The sequence below is a fragment of the Xenopus tropicalis genome, chromosome 2 (assembly GCF_000004195.4).
Source record: "Xenopus tropicalis strain Nigerian chromosome 2, UCB_Xtro_10.0, whole genome shotgun sequence".
Classification (NCBI taxonomy): Eukaryota; Metazoa; Chordata; class Amphibia; order Anura; family Pipidae; genus Xenopus; species Xenopus tropicalis.
This window is the reverse complement of record NC_030678.2, coordinates 122,886,877-122,906,385: the sequence shown is the minus strand read 5'-3', so window position 1 is coordinate 122,906,385 and position 19,509 is coordinate 122,886,877. Positions and strand designations below refer to the sequence as shown.

Genomic DNA, 19,509 nt, shown 5'->3' with positions numbered 1-19,509 from the left:
TATTTTTGCTGATGACACTAAATTGTGCAAAACTATAAGTTCCATGCAGGATGCTGCCGCTTTGCAGAGCAATTTGACTGGGAAACTGGGCAGCAAACTGGAAAATGAGGTTCAATGTTGACAAGTGCAAAGTTATGCACTTTGGTAGGAATAATATAAACGCAAACTATCTACTGAATGGTAGTGTGTTGGGGGTATCCTTAATGGAGAAGGATCTAGGGGTTTTTGTAGATAACAAGTTGTCTAATTCCAGGCAGTGTCATTCTGTGGCTACTACAGCAAATAAAGTGCTGTCTTGTATAAAAAAGGGCATTGACTCAAGGGATGAGAACATATTTTTGCCGCTTTATAGGTCCCTGGTAAGGCCTCACCTTGAGTATGGGGAGCAGTTACAGTGAGTATGGGGGGCAGTTACAGTGAGTATGGGGGGCAGTTACAGTGAGTATGGGGGGCAGTTACAGTGAGTATGGGGGGCAGTTACAGTGAGTATAGGGGGTCAGTGAGTATGCGGTGCAGTTTTGGGCTCCAGTCCTTAAGAAGGATATTAATGAGCTGGAGAGAGTGCAGAGACGTGCAACTAAACTGGTAAAGGGGATGGAAGATTTAAGCTATGAGGTTAGACTGTCGAGGTTGAGGTTGTTTTCTCTGGAAAAGAGGCGCTTGCGAGGGGACATGATTACTCTGTACAAGTACATTAGAGGGGATTATAGGCAGTTGGGGGATGTTCTTTTTTCCCATAAAAACAATCAACGCACCAGAGGTCACCCCTATAGATTAGAGGAACAGAGCTTCCATTTGAAGCAGCGCAGGGGGTTTTTCACGGTGAGGGCAGTGAGGTTATGGAATGCCCTTCCTAGTGATGGGGTAATGGCAGATTCTGTTAATGCCTATAAGAGGGGCCTGGATGAGTTTTTGAACAAGCAGAATATCCAAGGCTATTGTGATACTAATATCTACAGTTAATATTACTGGTTGTATATATATATAGTTTATGTATGTGAGTGTATAGATTGGTTAGTATAGGTTGTGTGCTGGGTTTACTCGGATGGGTTGAACTTGATGGACAATGGTCTTTTTTCAACCCTATGTAACTATGTAAGGTAATGCCTGTGTTCTGCCCCTCATGCTTTCCCCTCATGAATACTGTGCTGCCCCAGAAGTTAATATTTAATTTATTAGGTTTAAAATGCATTTGTTTTATTACTCAATTTTGATATGCATATGTTTTGTTATGATGCTACCTCTCATTCACCTTTCTCATGTAGAATGTAGGTTCCTTCTACCTTCCTTTTGAAAAAAACATGTTTTCCCATGACAGTATTCCTTTAAGAATGGAAGTACAGGTATGAGATTCCTTACCCATTATCCAGAAAGTTCTGAATTACAGAAAGGCCATATCCCGTAGACTCCATTATAAGCAACTAATTCTAATTTTTAAAAATGATTCCCATTTTCTCTGTAATAATAAAACAGTACCTTGTACTTGATCCCAACTCAGGTATAATTAATCATTAATGGAGGCAAAACAATCCTATATAACAGGTCCCATACCTGTACCACACAGCCATTTATAATGGGGGGAATGTATTTCTTTACCACTTACAGTACACCCTGAAGCAACCTTTTAAAGCAAATATCAAGGTACTAAAGCTCATACTTAAAAGCAAGAAATAAAATAAACAAGCAAATCCCTGCTGTACTTTGAAATGATTAAGCTACAAATCCTTGTACAGGAATGGTGTTTTTTTGCTAAACAAACAGAATACTAAATCCTAAAAAGTAATAAGCGATCACTTGGGATTAGTTGTCAAGGAAGCATTTTGAATTTAACGTTCGTTTACCTATACTAATGTCAATCATGATGTGATTATTTATCATCTGTGTATTAGTATTCACACTGTACACCATGCTGCTTTTCTTAAAAAAATATTGGGATAAAGCATATACATAACTGGGGATATCACAATTGACATTTTTGTATAGTTATGTAAAGTGTCTGAAGCTAAAAAAAAAAACATATTGCAAAAGCAATTTATTGTAGTTGCTTGAACAAATGTTATCTAGTCTTAGTACTAAATATTTATAGGCACAACACAAGAGGATGCATTTTATGCATTCTGCACAATTAATACTCACAGTAGTAGGTATGTTGCTGGCATGAGGCTGCATGCTGTTAATGTAATATACAAATAACTTGAAGTACACACTATGATCCTTAAGTCAATATAAACTGTCAAGCATGCCATCTGTTGTCTAGCTGGGCAGCTCAAGGCCACGGTTAGCAATTTAACATAAACGCTTTGTGTCCTCAGCTACAAACTTTGCTCTCAGCCAAATATCCCAAGGAAGTGTGACACCTGACACGTGGCCATGGGATTTGTACCACAGGACCTTATTTGTTTTTGTTTTTTTTAACCTTTTATTGAAGGGAAGTTGCTAACATGGGCTTAGTCTAAGGGTAATAAGGTATACGGTTTTCTACTATTGTTATACATTGACCACATCCGCAATACTAACCCAAGCTTTTCTTTTGCAAGATAAACCCATTACTGGCCAGTATAATGCCATATAAAAGCAGAGTAGGAATTTTATTGAGGTGCTTGTTTTCTTCCTTCTGACATTAAAACAAATGCCTAGTTTGTAGGGCCAAAGTACTTACCAACCACTTCATATTTGAAATTCAGCAGCAATTAAATTTACAATTCTGTAGAACTGAATATTAACTATACTCCTTTTCACTGTCGTCATTCTCTTTCCACCACTGACTTGTTTTCTTGTGTCTTTTGGTTTTGTCTTTCATCTCTTATTTTTCCTTTATCATCTACATCTTCCCCATGTTCTCTTCTATTTGTCTTATGTTCTCCATTTGTATTTCCTATGCATTTCTTTTACTCATTGCCACCCTTTTTTCCCTTGTTTCTGGCTATTTTCTCCACCTTGATCTGCTGCTGCTACCACAGTAGAACATTTCCTTCTCCAGACTATAAGGCTAAAGCGGTTTTCCGCTTGCCGAAAATATCTGCCCTATGCCTCATCTGACATCAGCCTTACAGGATGGGTGGCAGGTTAAATGCAGATCCACCACTGCAACACTTGGTTTTTGTTACACTGTTATGGAAACAGCCATTCATTTCCTTCTTAAAACCTATTTTCTTATAGTTCAGCGCTGTCCAATTTTGCTCATGTTGTGGCCCCAATTATGTGATTAATTTTTAGGGTGTATTATATTAACTAGTAATGAGCGAATCTGTCCCATTTAGCTTCACCAAAACTGTGGGTAATCCTTGCTAAACGCAAAAAATGTTGAAAACGCATCATGGGACTTTTCCCTTACTCTTCTTACTTTCTGCAGCGATTTTTTGCGCCCGTTTCGCCAAAAATTTGGCAATGGTGAAATGCAGGATTTTGCTGCGATTCAATACCTGCCGAAATAATTTTGCTCATCACAATACTAACATAATGATTTAATAATTAACAGTCTCTGGAGTCAGTAACAGGGATCTTTGAACATCCTGGAGGGCCACATCCAGCCCATAGACAGCCCTGCTCTAGGTAAATGAAAAAAACATATATATATATATATATATATATATATAAAAAAACAGAAAGGAGCACACCCTTCAAATAGAGGAAAATGCCCTCGGTGCTGGTCAAAAAAATTCAATAGATAGACAGAGTACCGCACACATAGGGACTTTGTGAAAAACAAAAAAGATTTATTGAAAAAGATCCAAGATCTTTTTCAATAAATCTTTTTTGTTTTTCACCAAGTCCCTATGTGTGCGGTACTCTGTCTATCTATATATAAATATATATATACACAGTATACACTATATATATATATATATATATATATGCATTGTAAAATTATATTGTAAAAAACCTCAAATAACAAAAGCAGGAATAATCTAATGGAGATTTTTGTGAGCAATGTTTTGTTCTTTCTAGTCAGGCTTGGGCGGGCTGACACAAGTATTTACTGTTACAGTTCACTTTGACCCTGACTGAATATGCTTAAAAAAAGTAACTGCCCGTTTAAACCTAACAAATGTAATCATGCCTAGAATAAGCATTAATTTACTGATATAATATGAATTTCAATTAGTTCTAGGTTTATAACTTTTAAATTAACATTATGTGAGATAATTCTGAAGTTAATTGCTAAACCTCCATGAGTGTATATATAAAGTATTATAGGATTCTTTTAAAATGTCTTTTGTTAATTATCATATTAAGATTGGTGTTCTTTTTAATCACATTTTAGTTAATTTATTTTGATTAGTTTGACTAGAACACAAGTGTAATTCTACAGAGCATGGGTTTATAAATGCACAAATCGTATTCTGTCATGTACATTTATGTTGAGTAGCTTGTTGTTCAGTTAGAAGACATTTATTAGCATTGTTACCAGTATCCATGTGTATTATTTCTTCTACTTGATGTTTCACATCATATTTATTGTAAGGTTGTAGGGAGATGACCTGAAATTAAGTAAACATTGCATATGGCATTTTACTGTGTTGGCTAGTGTGTGGATTCAACAGCTTGTAGGTGGCTGTATATTAGCACTGAACATGACCAATCCTTATTGAAGGCCAAACAGAGGGTGAAAAATATAAATATGCTTAGTGGGGGTAATATCTCTCTAATGTCCCAACATTTTCCTTTGAAGAGGAGAGACTAAGGGGCCCAAGTCAGATTTTTCACAACCATTTTGGAATTCATTCAAGCTTTGGTATCGTGACTATCTTTGTGGAGCTGTAGAGTGCCATTGAGTCCTATGGAAGGCTTCCAAAATCATGCATTGAAGTTTCAAAGCCAGAAAGGTTTTTGGCCCGTTTAGGATTGTTCGGATCCAAAAATCTTGTGAATTTCGGATTGCAACCACGATATTTTGATATGAACGGAAAAATAATTTCCGTGACATTTTCGAACATCAGAAATTATCATGGTTACTCTGATTTTTTCCAATCGTGCTTTTAACCACCCAAATTTCATGTTTTAGTGAATGGACCAAAGTGTATGTGATATTACACACAGATTTGTGCTATTGTATCGGTTATTGATTGCTTTATATGTTACTCTGTATGTCCAATGTATGAAACCCACTTATTGTACAGCGCTGCGGAATATGTTGGCGCTTTATAAATAAATGTTAATATTAATAATAACCAGGATTCATTATTTCTTCTATTTAAAGATGCATGTCTTACATACTTATTCTTTTATGCTGTAAGTTTTTTTCTCTAATATGGACACATAAAATGTAAATTTGCTGAGACAATGTGATATGGCATGTGGGGGACAGTGTTATAACCCTGAATGGTTTATTCTGCTTTTTTTCTGCTGCTAATACGGAATAAAGAAAATGGAAAACATAATGGGTCTGTGAATTAGTCTTTCCTGGAAGCCTAGCTTGAGAATAGATTATGGAGTGATTATTGGTGAAAACTTGTTTTAGCCCTAGATATTTGTGAAACTGTTTCTGATTCATAGAAGCATCAGTTTTTAGACATATCTATAACCTTGTCATGAGTCAAAGGAGACTGTGACTCAATGTTGGACCTCATAGGGGTAGGAAGGGAGATTAAACAGCGCAATGACACAGTAAGGGGCTGTTTTATCAATGCTCAAATTTTATAATTTTATTATAAAATGTATAATTTTAATTTTTTTCTTGCTCTAAGACTCTATGAACTTCAGATCAAGTATTTATTAAGGTAAAAACTTAAAAACTTGGCATCTAAAAGCTTGTGAGGTCATGTAGAAGTCAATGGGGGCTGCCCTAGTAAAAACGTCAACTATTTATTAAATTTTTCAATTTTTTTTTTGAGCTTCCAACAAAAACATCAAACATCATTTCAACTTTTAATAAGAAAGGAAACATTCCTTTCTTATTTCTGATTTTTTTTTTTAAATTGTAAGTTTATTCAAAGAAGAAAAAAAACTCCAAAACCTCACAAATTTGAAATTTGCTAAATTGGATTCTAAGGTTGTCATTTATTATTATTATTATTATTATTAGTATTAGTATTAGTATTAGTATTAGTATTATTATTATTATTATTATTATTATTATTATTATTATTTGTGGCAAAAGACACAAAAACACTCTATAAAAATCTCAAAGATAAAATTTCAGCATCTAAAAGCTGTTGAGTTCATATAGAAGTTCATATATATAGCAAATATATATAGCAAAATTCTACCTACTTTTCAATTTGTGTTTTTGAGATTAATTTAAAATTTTGTAGACTTGTTTTTTATTGGTCTCCCCATTTAATGGGATGTTGATGTTGTAATGCTGCTTTTCCAACATAATTAGCAAATAATTAGCCTTCTACACTTTAAGTCTTATAGGGGAGGATCACACCCTGACCTCGGCATTGCTCTATTCTAAAATATTTGAAGATAATCTTATAATCCATAATCTTTCATACATTTATGACTTTTGGTAACATAAGTTGTCTTTTACATTCCTTTAGGATAACAGACTTTGATATGTTATGGATTAAAGTATTTAGAAGGGTTTTGTACTTACTGGCACACCGGCTCCACCTGTTAGTTTTTTAATCAGCCAAAGTGATTTTATCCATTGTTTTAAGAGAGCTTTTTTTCAGTAAAATGTTTTTTGTTTTTTTTTGGTAAACATTTTTTTTTACACTGTGAATGGTGTTCTCTGACTTCATTGCTTTTGTACAAGTAATTTCAGTTAAACATGATAGAAGTTAATTAATGCAGAGTGCAAAGCAATGAACATAAACATGAGATGAAGATTAGTTTAATTACAGCAATTACAGGAAAAGTAAATTGCTGACTGAATAAATTAAGCAACTTTGAAAATGAATGTTTATTATTTAGAAAAATATCAAGCAGGTTTAAAAAGAGAGGTTTTTGTGAAGTAACGCAGTAACATATACAGGATGATTGCAGCCCAGTCCTGCAGTAACCAAACATAGATTTTTCAAATCTGCAGTTGTACATAGTAAATAAGATGGAAAGAGCGCTACATCTGCAAACATAATTAGTCAATGAATTTCCTTTGATTGGAGATCTTTCATTTACAGATATGCAAAATAACTCCCAAAGCAGCCATTGCTGTAACTTAGAAACATCAGTAAGACAATTGTAATTCACTATCCCAATCATGTCCAGATGTATAAAGAATTCACATTGTTCTTATCCCAGCACTCTTTGCAGGGTTTTAATTTGGTTCAAATTGTTAGCATGCAGCTGAACCGAAACTGAACCCTTAAATGCTGTAAAATGTATTTGTTGATAAAAGTTTATACCTTTTGTGCTTTTCCCCCCTTTTTTGCACAGGCACAGGACATATTTGTACACTCACAAACAAAATACAACTGTTACTTGTTTACACTCACATATTTTGTACTGTTTCTATAATATTATCGTGGTTGTTATTTTGCCTTACAAATTGATTTATTGCAACTGTTCACATTAACCTCCACATTGAGGTTAAAGGAGAAGGAAAGGCTAGTAAAGAGTTATTCTCAAGCTGCAGTCATACCTTCAGTTGTCTCAATAGTGCCCTTAAGTCTCCCCATATTTCTCCTGTTCAGATGATCAGAAGCCAAACAGGAAGAAAAAGCGTTGAGCTGTGTAAAGAAAGTTCCCATAATGCCTCACTCCTGCACAGACACCCAGACCAAGTGAACATGCTCAGTTAGTTACAATATGAGTCAGCTTCCTGCTGATTGGCTCAGATCCACATTCCTAAGGGGGGGGTGAGTTCTTAGCATTCTTGAGGGAGGGGGGCGCAGGAAAGAGCAGAGAACAGAAAGCTGCGTGTCTCTGGCACATGAATTGCAGACACAAGAAATCTTTTTTTGCAGAGAAGTCAGTGCAGCGTTTCTGTGAGTGCTTATGGCTGTATTTACATAGACCTTTCTGATAAAGCTTACTTAGTTTTTACCTTTCTTTCTCCTTTAAGTGGAAGTTTGATTATTGATTTTTTTTTTTGCTTTTTAAATTCCTTTCACATTTTAATGCAATTTTAGGGAATTCACATTTTGCATACAAAGCATCAAGCATTTCAGAAGTATTACACATATATCATTATTTAAGATGATTCTTCTTTGTTCTAATAATTTGAAAAAAATTAAAAACCTTACTGATTTTATATTATATAATTTGCAGTTTGCTATTTTTGTCATTTTTAATTCTTCAGAAAGTTTGTTTCTAAAACATTATGGTTTCTTGTGGGCATCTTAAGGGGCTTTTCCAACACATAAAACAGATGGTTTGTTGTGTTCCCCTGAGGAGACAAAAGTCTGAGCAGTTTGTATGCACATTTTTTTTATTTTGAGGTCTCTGCATGTATTATTTTTGTACCCAAAAGCATATTAAAAATTCAGTAATAATTTGCATGTAAGTATTTTTAATTCATCAGACTTTGTTATTATTTTGAGAGCTATTCTATTCTGTACTATATTTGGTACTGGATTGGTAGGGGTGGGGGGATATATGGGATTTTCCAAAGCAGCTGTATAATCTAGTTCTGAAAAACATGTTTACTAAAATGTGAACAAAACTTAGAACTTGGTCCTTTTAAAGAAATGTCTTGGGGAGGTTAGCAGCCATTAGGGCCATGTTACTACCAAAGATTCTCTACCTTTTCAGAACTATTCCCATATTTATTTTAAAAAAAAATTACTACTACAAAGGACAATTTCTAAATACCTCTCAGCCTCCCTCATTTTAATTTTTTTTAAAAACTATTATCAAGCTTCCTTTTTAAATTTTATTCAGTGTATCTTCTCCACAACAATTAAACCACAATGGGTCTTAAAAGAAAAAAAAAAAACACTATCCTTCCTCCACCTTGAGGAATTATCTTAGATCCCACCAAAACAAAAATTTATACACCATTCCCTACAACACAGGCATCAATTCACCTCATCCTCCGTCATAATGAACACTGGTGCTCCACAGGGGTGCGTATTAAGCCCTCTACTGTACTCACTTTACACACATGACTGCACGGCCACTAACAGCTCCAACATTGTTGTGAAGTTTGCGGATGACACAACAGTGGTGGGTCTCATCACCAACGGTGATGAGACGGCATACAGGGAGGAGGTCAATGCCCTGACACATTGGTGCCAGGATAATCATCTCTCCCTCAATGTCGGAAAAACCAAAGAGCTGATAGTGGACATTCCCGGAGGTGTAGAGGTGCACATTCCCCCATCATCATCAACGGTGCTGCTGTGGAGAGAGTGAACAGCTTCCGTTTCCTGGGTGTTCACATCGCAGATGATCTCGCATGGTCAGTTCATATTGACAAAAAAGTGAAGAAGGCGCAGCAGCGACTCTTCTTTCTCAGGAGACTGAAGAGATTTGGCATGAGCCCCCGCATCCTTAGGTCCTTCTACCGCTGTGCCATCGAGAGCACTGGATCCATCACAACCTGGTACGGCAACAGCACCGTCTACAACCGCAAAGCTCTGCAAAGAGTGGTGCGGTGTGCCGAGATAATAATTGGAGGTGAACTTCCCTCCCTCCATGACATCTACAGGAATCGGTGCCTGAGGAAAGCGAGGAGGATCATCAAAGACTCCAGTCATCCCAGTAACAAACTATTTAAACGGCTCCGTCAGGCAGGAGGTATGGAAGTATCCAGTCCTGAACCAGCAGGCTGAGGGACAGCTTCTATCATCAGGCCATCAGACTGCTGAACACTGACCAATAGGTCTCATAGACATTACACGGTCACTTATAGTCACTAAGTATTTTTTAATACTTGCTCAAGCTAATACTACTGTATTATTCACATACATATTTATTCTTAAAATTGTTCACCACTATTGCTTGTGTAGCTTGCACATAAGAATTTCACTCATATGTACTGTATCTGTGTACCAGTAACATGATGTGACAATAAAAGTGATTTGATTTGATTTGAATTAAAATATGGGACTTATTCATTCACGTAGATCCTTTCACTCAGGGCCTAAAACCCAAATTTCCATTCTCAACCTTTAAAGGGCTTATACCCAATTTCAACCCTCAAGAATGGACTCAGGTGGGTATAATCTTATGGGCCAATGTTCTTAATAACAAAACAACTGCTCTCGTTGGAAGAATGTCCAATAAAATGGCACGTATCTACTAAAGCCTTTCTATTGTACATCCAACTCTCAAGTTATTTGAAAGCTGTAAAGGATCCATTTTGCAACAAAGACTTACTACTTTTGTTTTGGTGGGAGCAAGAATTTCACATTATTATGGTGTTTTAAATGATTCCTTTAGCAAACCACCAGAAGTCTACATAATTGCCTGGCAAAGGACATAACCACTCCAATAGCTTTCAGTCTCATCACCGCAACTACTAAATCCGCTAGATTAATGGAAACAAGTATTTTTCAAGACTGCCTGGCAACAGTTCTGGGGTTTGACGTGCAAATGATCAGATTTTTTAGGTGCAAGTGCACTGATGATAAAGCAAGTTTTAGAAAAAGTGCAAATGACTCACTGCATCTGTTAAGCTATGAAAATGAGCCCAGGGTTTAGGGGGGATTTCTGTGTTTGCAAAATGTTATTAGTACAAAAACCTGAGCATAAAACTGTGAATGTTTTCAACTGTATGCTCAGATACCTGGTAAAGTTTAACATGAGGTAAGTCCAAGTGCTTTAAGTGTTTGATTGATTTACCATAGTGTTTTAATTGCTATGCTGTCTGTCTGTGGGAGTTTTATTTCTAGACTCCTTTTTTAATATTATCACTTTTTTCCTACTGAGACTGAATTAAATCTATTTATGTGAAATACCACTGGCAGGAAAATGAATCCTGGCTTCATTAAACTACAGGAAAATTAACAAATGGTGTTTGTACATTTTAGAGTCAATTAACCAAAGAGTTTAAGATGTATATAAATTGCATAGAAGTCACATTAAGCAGAGGAGCTAATCCTTAATGATTACATTAATTGGAGAAGAAATACCACAATGCTTATACATAACACAGTTACCGATCCACAGAGGGGCCCTCTATTAAAAGTAATACAGTTTACTCAAGATTAACACAGAAAATACACAGAAAAACTCTCGAGTTTCTACTCAACAAGAAACACCACACCAGAATATACTTTTTATTACATAAACCCCTTATGTAAGTATGGAGACCCAAATTGCAAACTGATGTTTTTTTTTTTGTATCTAATTTTTAAATTTCACATGGGGCTAGCTATATTCTTATATATAAAGAAACAAAAAGATCCAGACTTGTTTAAATGAAACGCCTCTTTATCAAGTAGCAAGATAATGAACACAAAGCACACAAGGTATAAATAGGGGCAAGTCCAAAGATCACTCCCCCAACAAATTACTGGATCCAAGTAGGGACATTCCATAATCCTACTTATAGAAAACTCATCGACCAGGGTTCCCCCTTCAGAAAATAAAAGTGCATAACATTCCTAATATAAGCAAATTTGTAAGAAAAAAGAAAATCACACAATCTTCAATATAGGGTATCCATATTGGAAACAACATGCAAGATGACACGTGCTTATAACCTCTTTACAACACCATAGCCATCCCCTTTAAGAAAAAATGATTATATAATACTGGAAATCATTTCTTTAAGCAATGCTTCCTTTTAGATAAATCCATACAGGTCATATTCTCTATTAAGCCCCCGTGGTTGTAATGTCTGCAAATTATGAATCCAAAACTTCTCTCGTTTCTGGAGTTGTAGATATAGAATACCCATCGTCCAGGGTTCCCTCTTCAGAAAATAAAAGTGCATAACATTCCTAATATAAGCAAATTTGTAACAACAAGAAAAAAGAAAATCACACAATCTTCAATATAGGGTATCTATATTGGAAACAACATGCAAGATGACACATGTGCTTATAACCTCTTTATGTAACTTATGACAAAACCAGTTACATAAAGTTCAGTAGCAAAAAACTTGCATGCCAATGAGAATCATATTTTTCGTCTCATCTTCAATGAGGCTGAAAGTCTCAAATGTTTTCATAAACTGGGAAAATAAATAAAATTGCTTGAAAAAATTCCCATTGATTCCTATTATTCAGTTCTCAGAAAAAATATTTTTTTTTTGCCACATTTTTCTTAATGTGAGAAAAATGCAAACCTTATTTTTGGTAAATAACCCCCTTCAATTAATCATTAATGGAAAAGGTTCAAGACTGGAAAGGAGCGCTAAACAAAGCCCTTAATGTATGACGACAGAATTGAACAAGAATAATGTGAATTTCAGAACTTTATATTATTATTAATAATAATAACAATAATCTAGAAATATATAAACCAACACAAATGTCAGCAATATTATCAAAAATAGAATTTGACTTTACCTTTACATTTCTACTTAATATGCATTTTGCCTGTACTACACCAATGCCGCATGTCTAGAAAGCAAGATATCTTAATTTAAAATATTCTTTCCCTTTGCAAAGCTCTCTGGCCCATGTCATGAATATGTAATGTCTAACTCTCAGCTGCAAATGATGGCTTTGAGACTGAATGAGCAGCCCTTATACATACACAAGATCAAAGATGTGTGCAAATAAAGAACAAATCAAACTGCCCAAAAAACTAAATACAAATGCTGTATAAGGAAACTGATTTATTAGTTTTATTTCTGTCATGACTGCTACATAGGGTAATATGTGTTTATTCTATCACAGCTGGGGCAATGTTAGGCTAATGCCAGACAGAGGCGTAGGGCGGAATTTTCGGCAAGCGTTTTTCTGCGTTTATCCGCCCTACGCCTCGTCTGACATCAGCTTTATGTGAAGAGAGCAGGTTATTTTTTAAACATTCATATAAGTACAGTAACTAAATGCATTTTAACATCAGTGTCAGTAAGTTATAGTCTCTGTAACTTCTTTCTAACTAGCGATGAGCAGGCATAGATTCGCTGCAAATTTTTGTTATTGGCGGATTGTTTCACAAAACGGGAGCAAAAATTTCCAGTGGAAAAATTTGCTGCACCACAAAAAAAAATGAAATGCATCAACAAAAATTGTTGAAGCGAAACGAGACAGATTCACTCATTGCTACTGCATTTCTACTGATGCAGACAAATGTCCTCTGCCTATGGTTCATATAGCTCTTAACTTTTATTTACAAGCTCTATGTGCTGGTTGAAACTATTTTTCCCTTGTGGGATTAGAAACGTGTATATTAAAAAAAAAAATATCTGGAAACTCGTTATCCAGAAAGCTCTGAATTATGGGACAGCCCATCTCTCATAGAATCAAGTTAAATTAAATAATGCAAGTTTTTAAAAATTATTTCCTTTTTTCTCTGTAATGCTAAATCGGTACCTTGTACTAAGATGTAATTAATCCTTTTGGGTTTAGTAGAGTTATCACCATTTAATAAAAGGCACTAAGTTTTCCCAGTAGCAGTTACCCATCACAAGTAATAAGATGTTTGCTTTTAAATAGGTGACCCGTAAATTCTACCTGCTGATTGGCTGCTATGTGTTACTACACCTGGGCAAACTTAATACTTTTTATTACATAACCCCCTTATGTAAATATGGAGACCCAAATTGCAAACTGATTTTTTCTATTTCACATGGGGCTAGCCATATTCTTAATTTCCCAGGGTGCCACAGCCATGTGACCTGTGCTCTGATAAACTTCAGTCACACTTTACTGCTGAGCTGCAAGTTGGAGTGATGTCACCCCCCTCCCTTTCCCCTCCAGCAGCCGATCAGCAGCAGCAGAAAATGGGAAGGAAGCAAAATAGCAGCTCCCAGTAGATATCAGAATATCACTCAATAGTAAGAAATCTAAGTCTGGCTTGGGACTCCTCCAGTTACATGGGAGTAGGAGAAACAATAGGTTACCTGAAAGCAGTTCTAACGTGTAGCACTGGGTCTTTCTGAAAGTTCAGACTCAGGCACAATGCACTGAGATGGCTGCCTACACACCAATATTACAGCTAAAAAAATACATTTGTTGGCTCAAGAATAAAATTTTAAATGGTAGAGTGAATTATGCATTATATAAACAGTGTAATTTAGAAATAAAAAGTATACCATAAAAATCACGACAGAATCTCTAAAAAAAAACATTTCACTCACATAATTAGCTTGTTCTGTTTTTTTCTGCTATAAGATTTTTTTGCTGATAACATTTTTCTTAAAATAAATAATAAAAAAGATTGGCAGGTATTAGGTGGTTTAGATTTTTTTTTTCATAAAAGATTGACAAAAAACCAATTGCAGAAAAAAGAATGAGGCAAAAAATAAGAATACCCTTGGTAAAAATATACAGCCCCCCCCAGTAGTAATATTCAAAATTTTAGCCACCTGCAAATATTAAATAATGGAAACTTTTTAATTTAATGAAGATTATATAATGGAGGCTTTTATTTTAGAATACCATGTTTTGTGTTAGGTCATCAAATTATTAACATTGTTTTTGCAAAATTTGCAGTACTTGCATTTGTCAAGCACTCGGTGTAATTGCTATCCAAATCCTAACTATAATATCTTCTTTTTTTTTTTTTTATATATAAGCACTGACCATTGTTGCAAAACTACTCCCCAATGAATAAAGCCGGCTACCAGCCAATTTGCATTTAATCGAAAATACACTTTAGTTTAAAACTAAGATGAATTTGAATATTTCAGAGATACAATTACTTTGCTCTCAGTCCCTGGGCAGTTGATTTAGATGAGCTCAATGGCGCTTTTGCAGATGTACCCCAACAGATAGTGCAAGCGATAGTTGTAACAGGCAAATCAAAACTGACAGTGCCTTGAAGAAAAGATGTTAATAACAATGTGACAAGAGGTTTCCAAAAAATAATTAGCGTACAGAACAATGACTGTTGCTCTCTCCAGAACTACAGTACAAATGTGTTCAGGCTTGTAACACTGCATATAGCCATGCTCTTGCTTTGTTAATATTCTTTAACACTCTGTTTGTAAAATTTGTGTTGTTGTTGTTTTGTTTCTGTTAAAAAAATAGCAATGCCTTGTTGGTATTTAATATGTACAGTATTTAATAGGCTGCCATACAGATGTATAATAGCTGATAAATGTGTCAATTTATTAGGATATGGATGTGTTCAACAGCTTTAACTCTCTGCTGTTTAATGAGCTGCTAGAACGAAAGCTCTGAACTTAATAAATCAGCCCCCAATGTTTCTTGTATAAAATTATGGGCATATTCTGATGTAGCTCTGTGGTATGTCTAAGGACATTTAGGGGTTGTTTCTCTAACGCAAACTGCAGAGATTTGTATGGGGCATATATAATAAAACTCAAAACAAACTAAATTCATAATTTCCCAGCAGGCATAATTTCACAGAGAGGCCATAGCTCCAAATATGGCAGAGTGTTTGGTTGGCCCCCCAGAATTCACAACAGGCAGAGCATGAGCCCCCCCCTCCCAGCATTATATGGCAGGCACAGTGTGTTGGACCCCCGGCATTTCAGGGGGTTCTGTGCATGTAGAAAAATCACTATTAATATATAAAGATAATGATATGTCCACATCTAAATATTTACAGACACAAAAATGGGGGAACATACAAAATGATGTGGATACTTAAAAAATTTTTATAATGACTGTTTTAAGCACATAAAACCTTTTTAACATTTTAGAAAGTTTAACAAAACTCTGCCTTAACCTTTAAAGTTCAATGTAAAATCCACACTGGCAGAATGCTACAAAGTCTATGTTACCAAATTCAAATTAATAGAATAAACATGCACAGGCAATGGTAGAACGGTCTTATAGCCTGGCAGGTAACTCATTAAACTCATAGTTCACCCTTTGTTTTTTGAATCCCTTACATTGAAAAACAAATACATAAATAATAGTTATGTATCAAAAGCAAAATGACAACATTATTTCAAACTTCTGACAAATACAGTAAAGGAGTTACAGTATATAATTGGCATGGGTTGTATCTTTCAAGTTTGAGTTACAATCTAATTGAATTGTTGCTGATATATTCATCAGTGAAACATTTTATTCCGATGCAATAATTATGTGTCTATACAGATTTCATATTTTTATATTTTGCTTTTACTGAATGACCACAATTCATATTGCAAAATTGTAATAAATGTTACAAAAGCACAGAGGCCAGAAAATTACTAATGGCTGTCTAAAGAATTGATATTGCTCATTGTTGAAGGTCTACGTTGTAACATTTCATACTTGTTTAGGTATCAATTGGAAGGGATAAAAATAAATGATCTAGATCAAAATGGTTAATATAGGGAAATAGTTATTGTTACAGTTCAGACAAAGTTAAAGCTCAATGGACAGTGTAATTAAGCAATATTAGAAAATAGAGAAATACGGTTAAATAGGCCAAGCAATTTATTTTAGAAGACAATAAAGAAAACTGTTAGCTACTTAACTATGAATTAAATAGACTGAATCAAAATATTTCTAGAAAGAAATATCCACTGAGAGATTACTTAGGAATAAATGGAAATCAAATCTTTAAACAGAATGAATCCAAAACCCCATTTGCCTGAATTTAAGCTAGCCTATAATAAATGAGTCTGTTCAAATATACAGTACAGTGTATTTTGCAACAGTCTCACCCTTACCTGAAATCTCTGTAAACCAAACATAAATCTAATGATCTTCTTTCCTGGTAAAGATCACTCTTTGAATAGAAACACTGGTCCATCTTTGTTGATACTGTATATGTAACCATGTGCACCGCGTTCATATTATTAATGTATGTAATTAAACCAAAATCCTCTCTTCTTGTTGAGTATGCACATTTTATATGAATTTACTAATTGTCATGCCATAGCTTTATTATTTTAAAGTTGTTCAAGGTGACTTACAAAATTTTGCAAACTTATTGTCCCCATTTTTTGGTGGAGAGTCTGAGAAGGCATAATATGGCCTGGCCTGAGATAGGTGCACACCGTACAACAGCTCATGCCCTGGTGCTATATAGTATAGTATTATTCTGGAAGTTTCCTGTATGTGTAAAATGTTTCAGTGGAGTTTGGTAATTATAACTGTATGTTGAGACATACTTGAGAAAGGGCATAGGCATATGATTTGCTCAGCTAACTGCACTCTACTTTCATTGTGGATTTGTTATGAGTCTTGAATTGTTATATTCATTATTTAACATATAATGATATATATTTATATACTGTAGCCAGCTGCACTCAGTGAATACAAAAGCAAATAAAGTACTTTCTTGCATAAAGAGCATAAACTCAAGGCATAATAACATAATTATCTGGTAATGGTCTCCTTGCTCCAGTCCTAAAAGGGATATTAATGAGCTGGAGAGAGTGCAGAGACAAGCAACTAAACTGGTAAAGGGGATGGAAGAATTCAACTATTAGGGTAGGCTGTCATGGTTGCGGTTGCAAGGGGACATGCTTACTCATTACAAAAACCTTACTGGACAATATATACAGATGGACAACGGGATCTTTTCTCCCTTAAAAAAGATCAGTGAACAGGAGGCCACTCCTTTAGACTTGACAAAATTAATTTTTATGTGAAACAGAGTATGTAGTTCTTGACAGTGAGGGCAGTGAGGTTATCGATTTCCCTACCCGGGTGATGTTATGGTGGCAGATTCTGTTAATGTTTTTAAATGTGACTTGGATGACATCTTGAACAAGCATAGTATCCAAGGCTATTGCGATCTTAGGATATGCCGTCAGTTAGTATAGGTATATACAGTCTATATATGTGAGAGTTTAGAATAGTTTATGTATCATGTAATACATGTTCACTGAGGTTCAGTTAACCCAACTTAAATATGTTTCTTTCATTTATCTACAATATTGCATACAATAATACAACATTTTGGAATTGTATTTGCATGTATTTATTTATATAGCAGCAAAATACATATATATATATATATATATATGCTTAAGTGCTTAGGTGTTTCAATAAACAGTTGGGATGAGGTCCCTGCATCACAATCTATTAGGAAAAGGTAACAACAGTAAGGCAATAATTATGAAATTCTTTTGAAATTGAAGAATTCTGTAACATTGTGTGTCTATATACTGTACTATACGTCATGCAGGTCTACTTAGTATAGTAATAGTATACAGCCCTGCATTGCAATAAAGAAAAAAAAAATCTAAAATATGTGGACTTTTTGGAATCAGACACATATTGCAAATTTAATATTGCTGACCTGCTTCTTGAGCTGAATATATCAACAGAGTGCTTGAATTGTACATTTCACAGAAAATAAAACAAAATCTCAAACAATTTAGCATTTTTATTTCTTCATGAACATTCTACATGGCAAAATCTAAGGATTTCTGCCTAACTACATTCATTTCACAAATATATATACCTTTTGGCAATATCAGGTACAAGTGTATTGCAGTATAAAAAAGCATTAGCATCTTAAAAAGCCTTTAATGTTTCATTTTCATGATTAATATTTCCACAGAAGCTCATTTTTAAATTTACCTTAAATTATTATTAGTATTCCCCTTCGCAGAGAAATATAACCGAATCTGGTTTTAGAAAAGAAGGTCAGATGCGGTAGTATTACCTTACCAATATAATATTATGGAAATTGAACATAAAATATAATGGATTGTTCAAACATATTTCCGAGTACGGAAAATGGAAAAATTAAATTAAATTGTCTTTTCCTTTTTATTTGCTTTTCAGCTGGCTGCAATTGCAAAAATGAATACCCAATGCAGTTTATTTGTTATACCAGCCAGGGTGCCAGGTGGGCTGCAAAATAAATGTAATTGTGTGCAGAGTGTTGAATCAGATTAGCATGGATTAACACATTTATTCCAAAATACATGGCATGAAGTATTTAAGATGTACTGCTCTCTGGCCTGTGATACTTTGGGAAGCTTACGCTTATCTGTAAAAGGGATAACCATTTGACCTTCACTTCAAGTAGAGTAAATAAGCATGCTTTAACTGATTTATCACGATCTATATATCTGCTTTTTATACACAGTTCATATACAGTGGTGTGAAAAACTATTTGCCCCCTTCCTGATTTCTTATTCTTTTGCATGTTTGTCACACTTAAATGTTTCTGCTCATCAAAAACTGTTAACTATTAGTCAAAGATAACATAATTGAACACAAAATGCAGTTTTTAAATGAAGGTTCACGTTATTAAGGGAGAAAAAAAACTCCAAATCTGCATGGCCCTCTGTGAAAAAGTGATTGCCCCCCTTGTTAAAAAATAACTTAACTGTGGTTTATCAATTTCAATTTTCAATTTCAATATCAATTTCTGTAGTCACCCCCAGGCCTGATTACTGCCACACCTGTTTCAATCAAGAAATCACTTAAATAGGAGCTACCCGACACAGAGAAATAGACCAAAAGCACCTCAAAAGCTAGACATCATGCCAAGATCCAAAGAAATTCAGGAACAAATGAGAACAAAAGTAATTGAGATCTATCAGTCTGGTGAAGGTTATAAAGCCATTTCTAAAGCTTTGGGACTCCAGCGAACCACAGTGAGAGCCATTATCCACAAATGGCAAAAACATAG

The 19,509-nt window shown here is 34.8% G+C and overlaps 1 protein-coding gene across 3 annotated transcripts in view; it reads left to right on the top strand.

The window, feature by feature from the left end:
- The window catches only part of gpc6 (glypican 6), a 574,948-nt gene that overhangs the window by 406,459 nt on the left and 148,980 nt on the right, over positions 1 to 19,509 (top strand). The gene's annotated exons all lie outside the window — the stretch shown is intronic.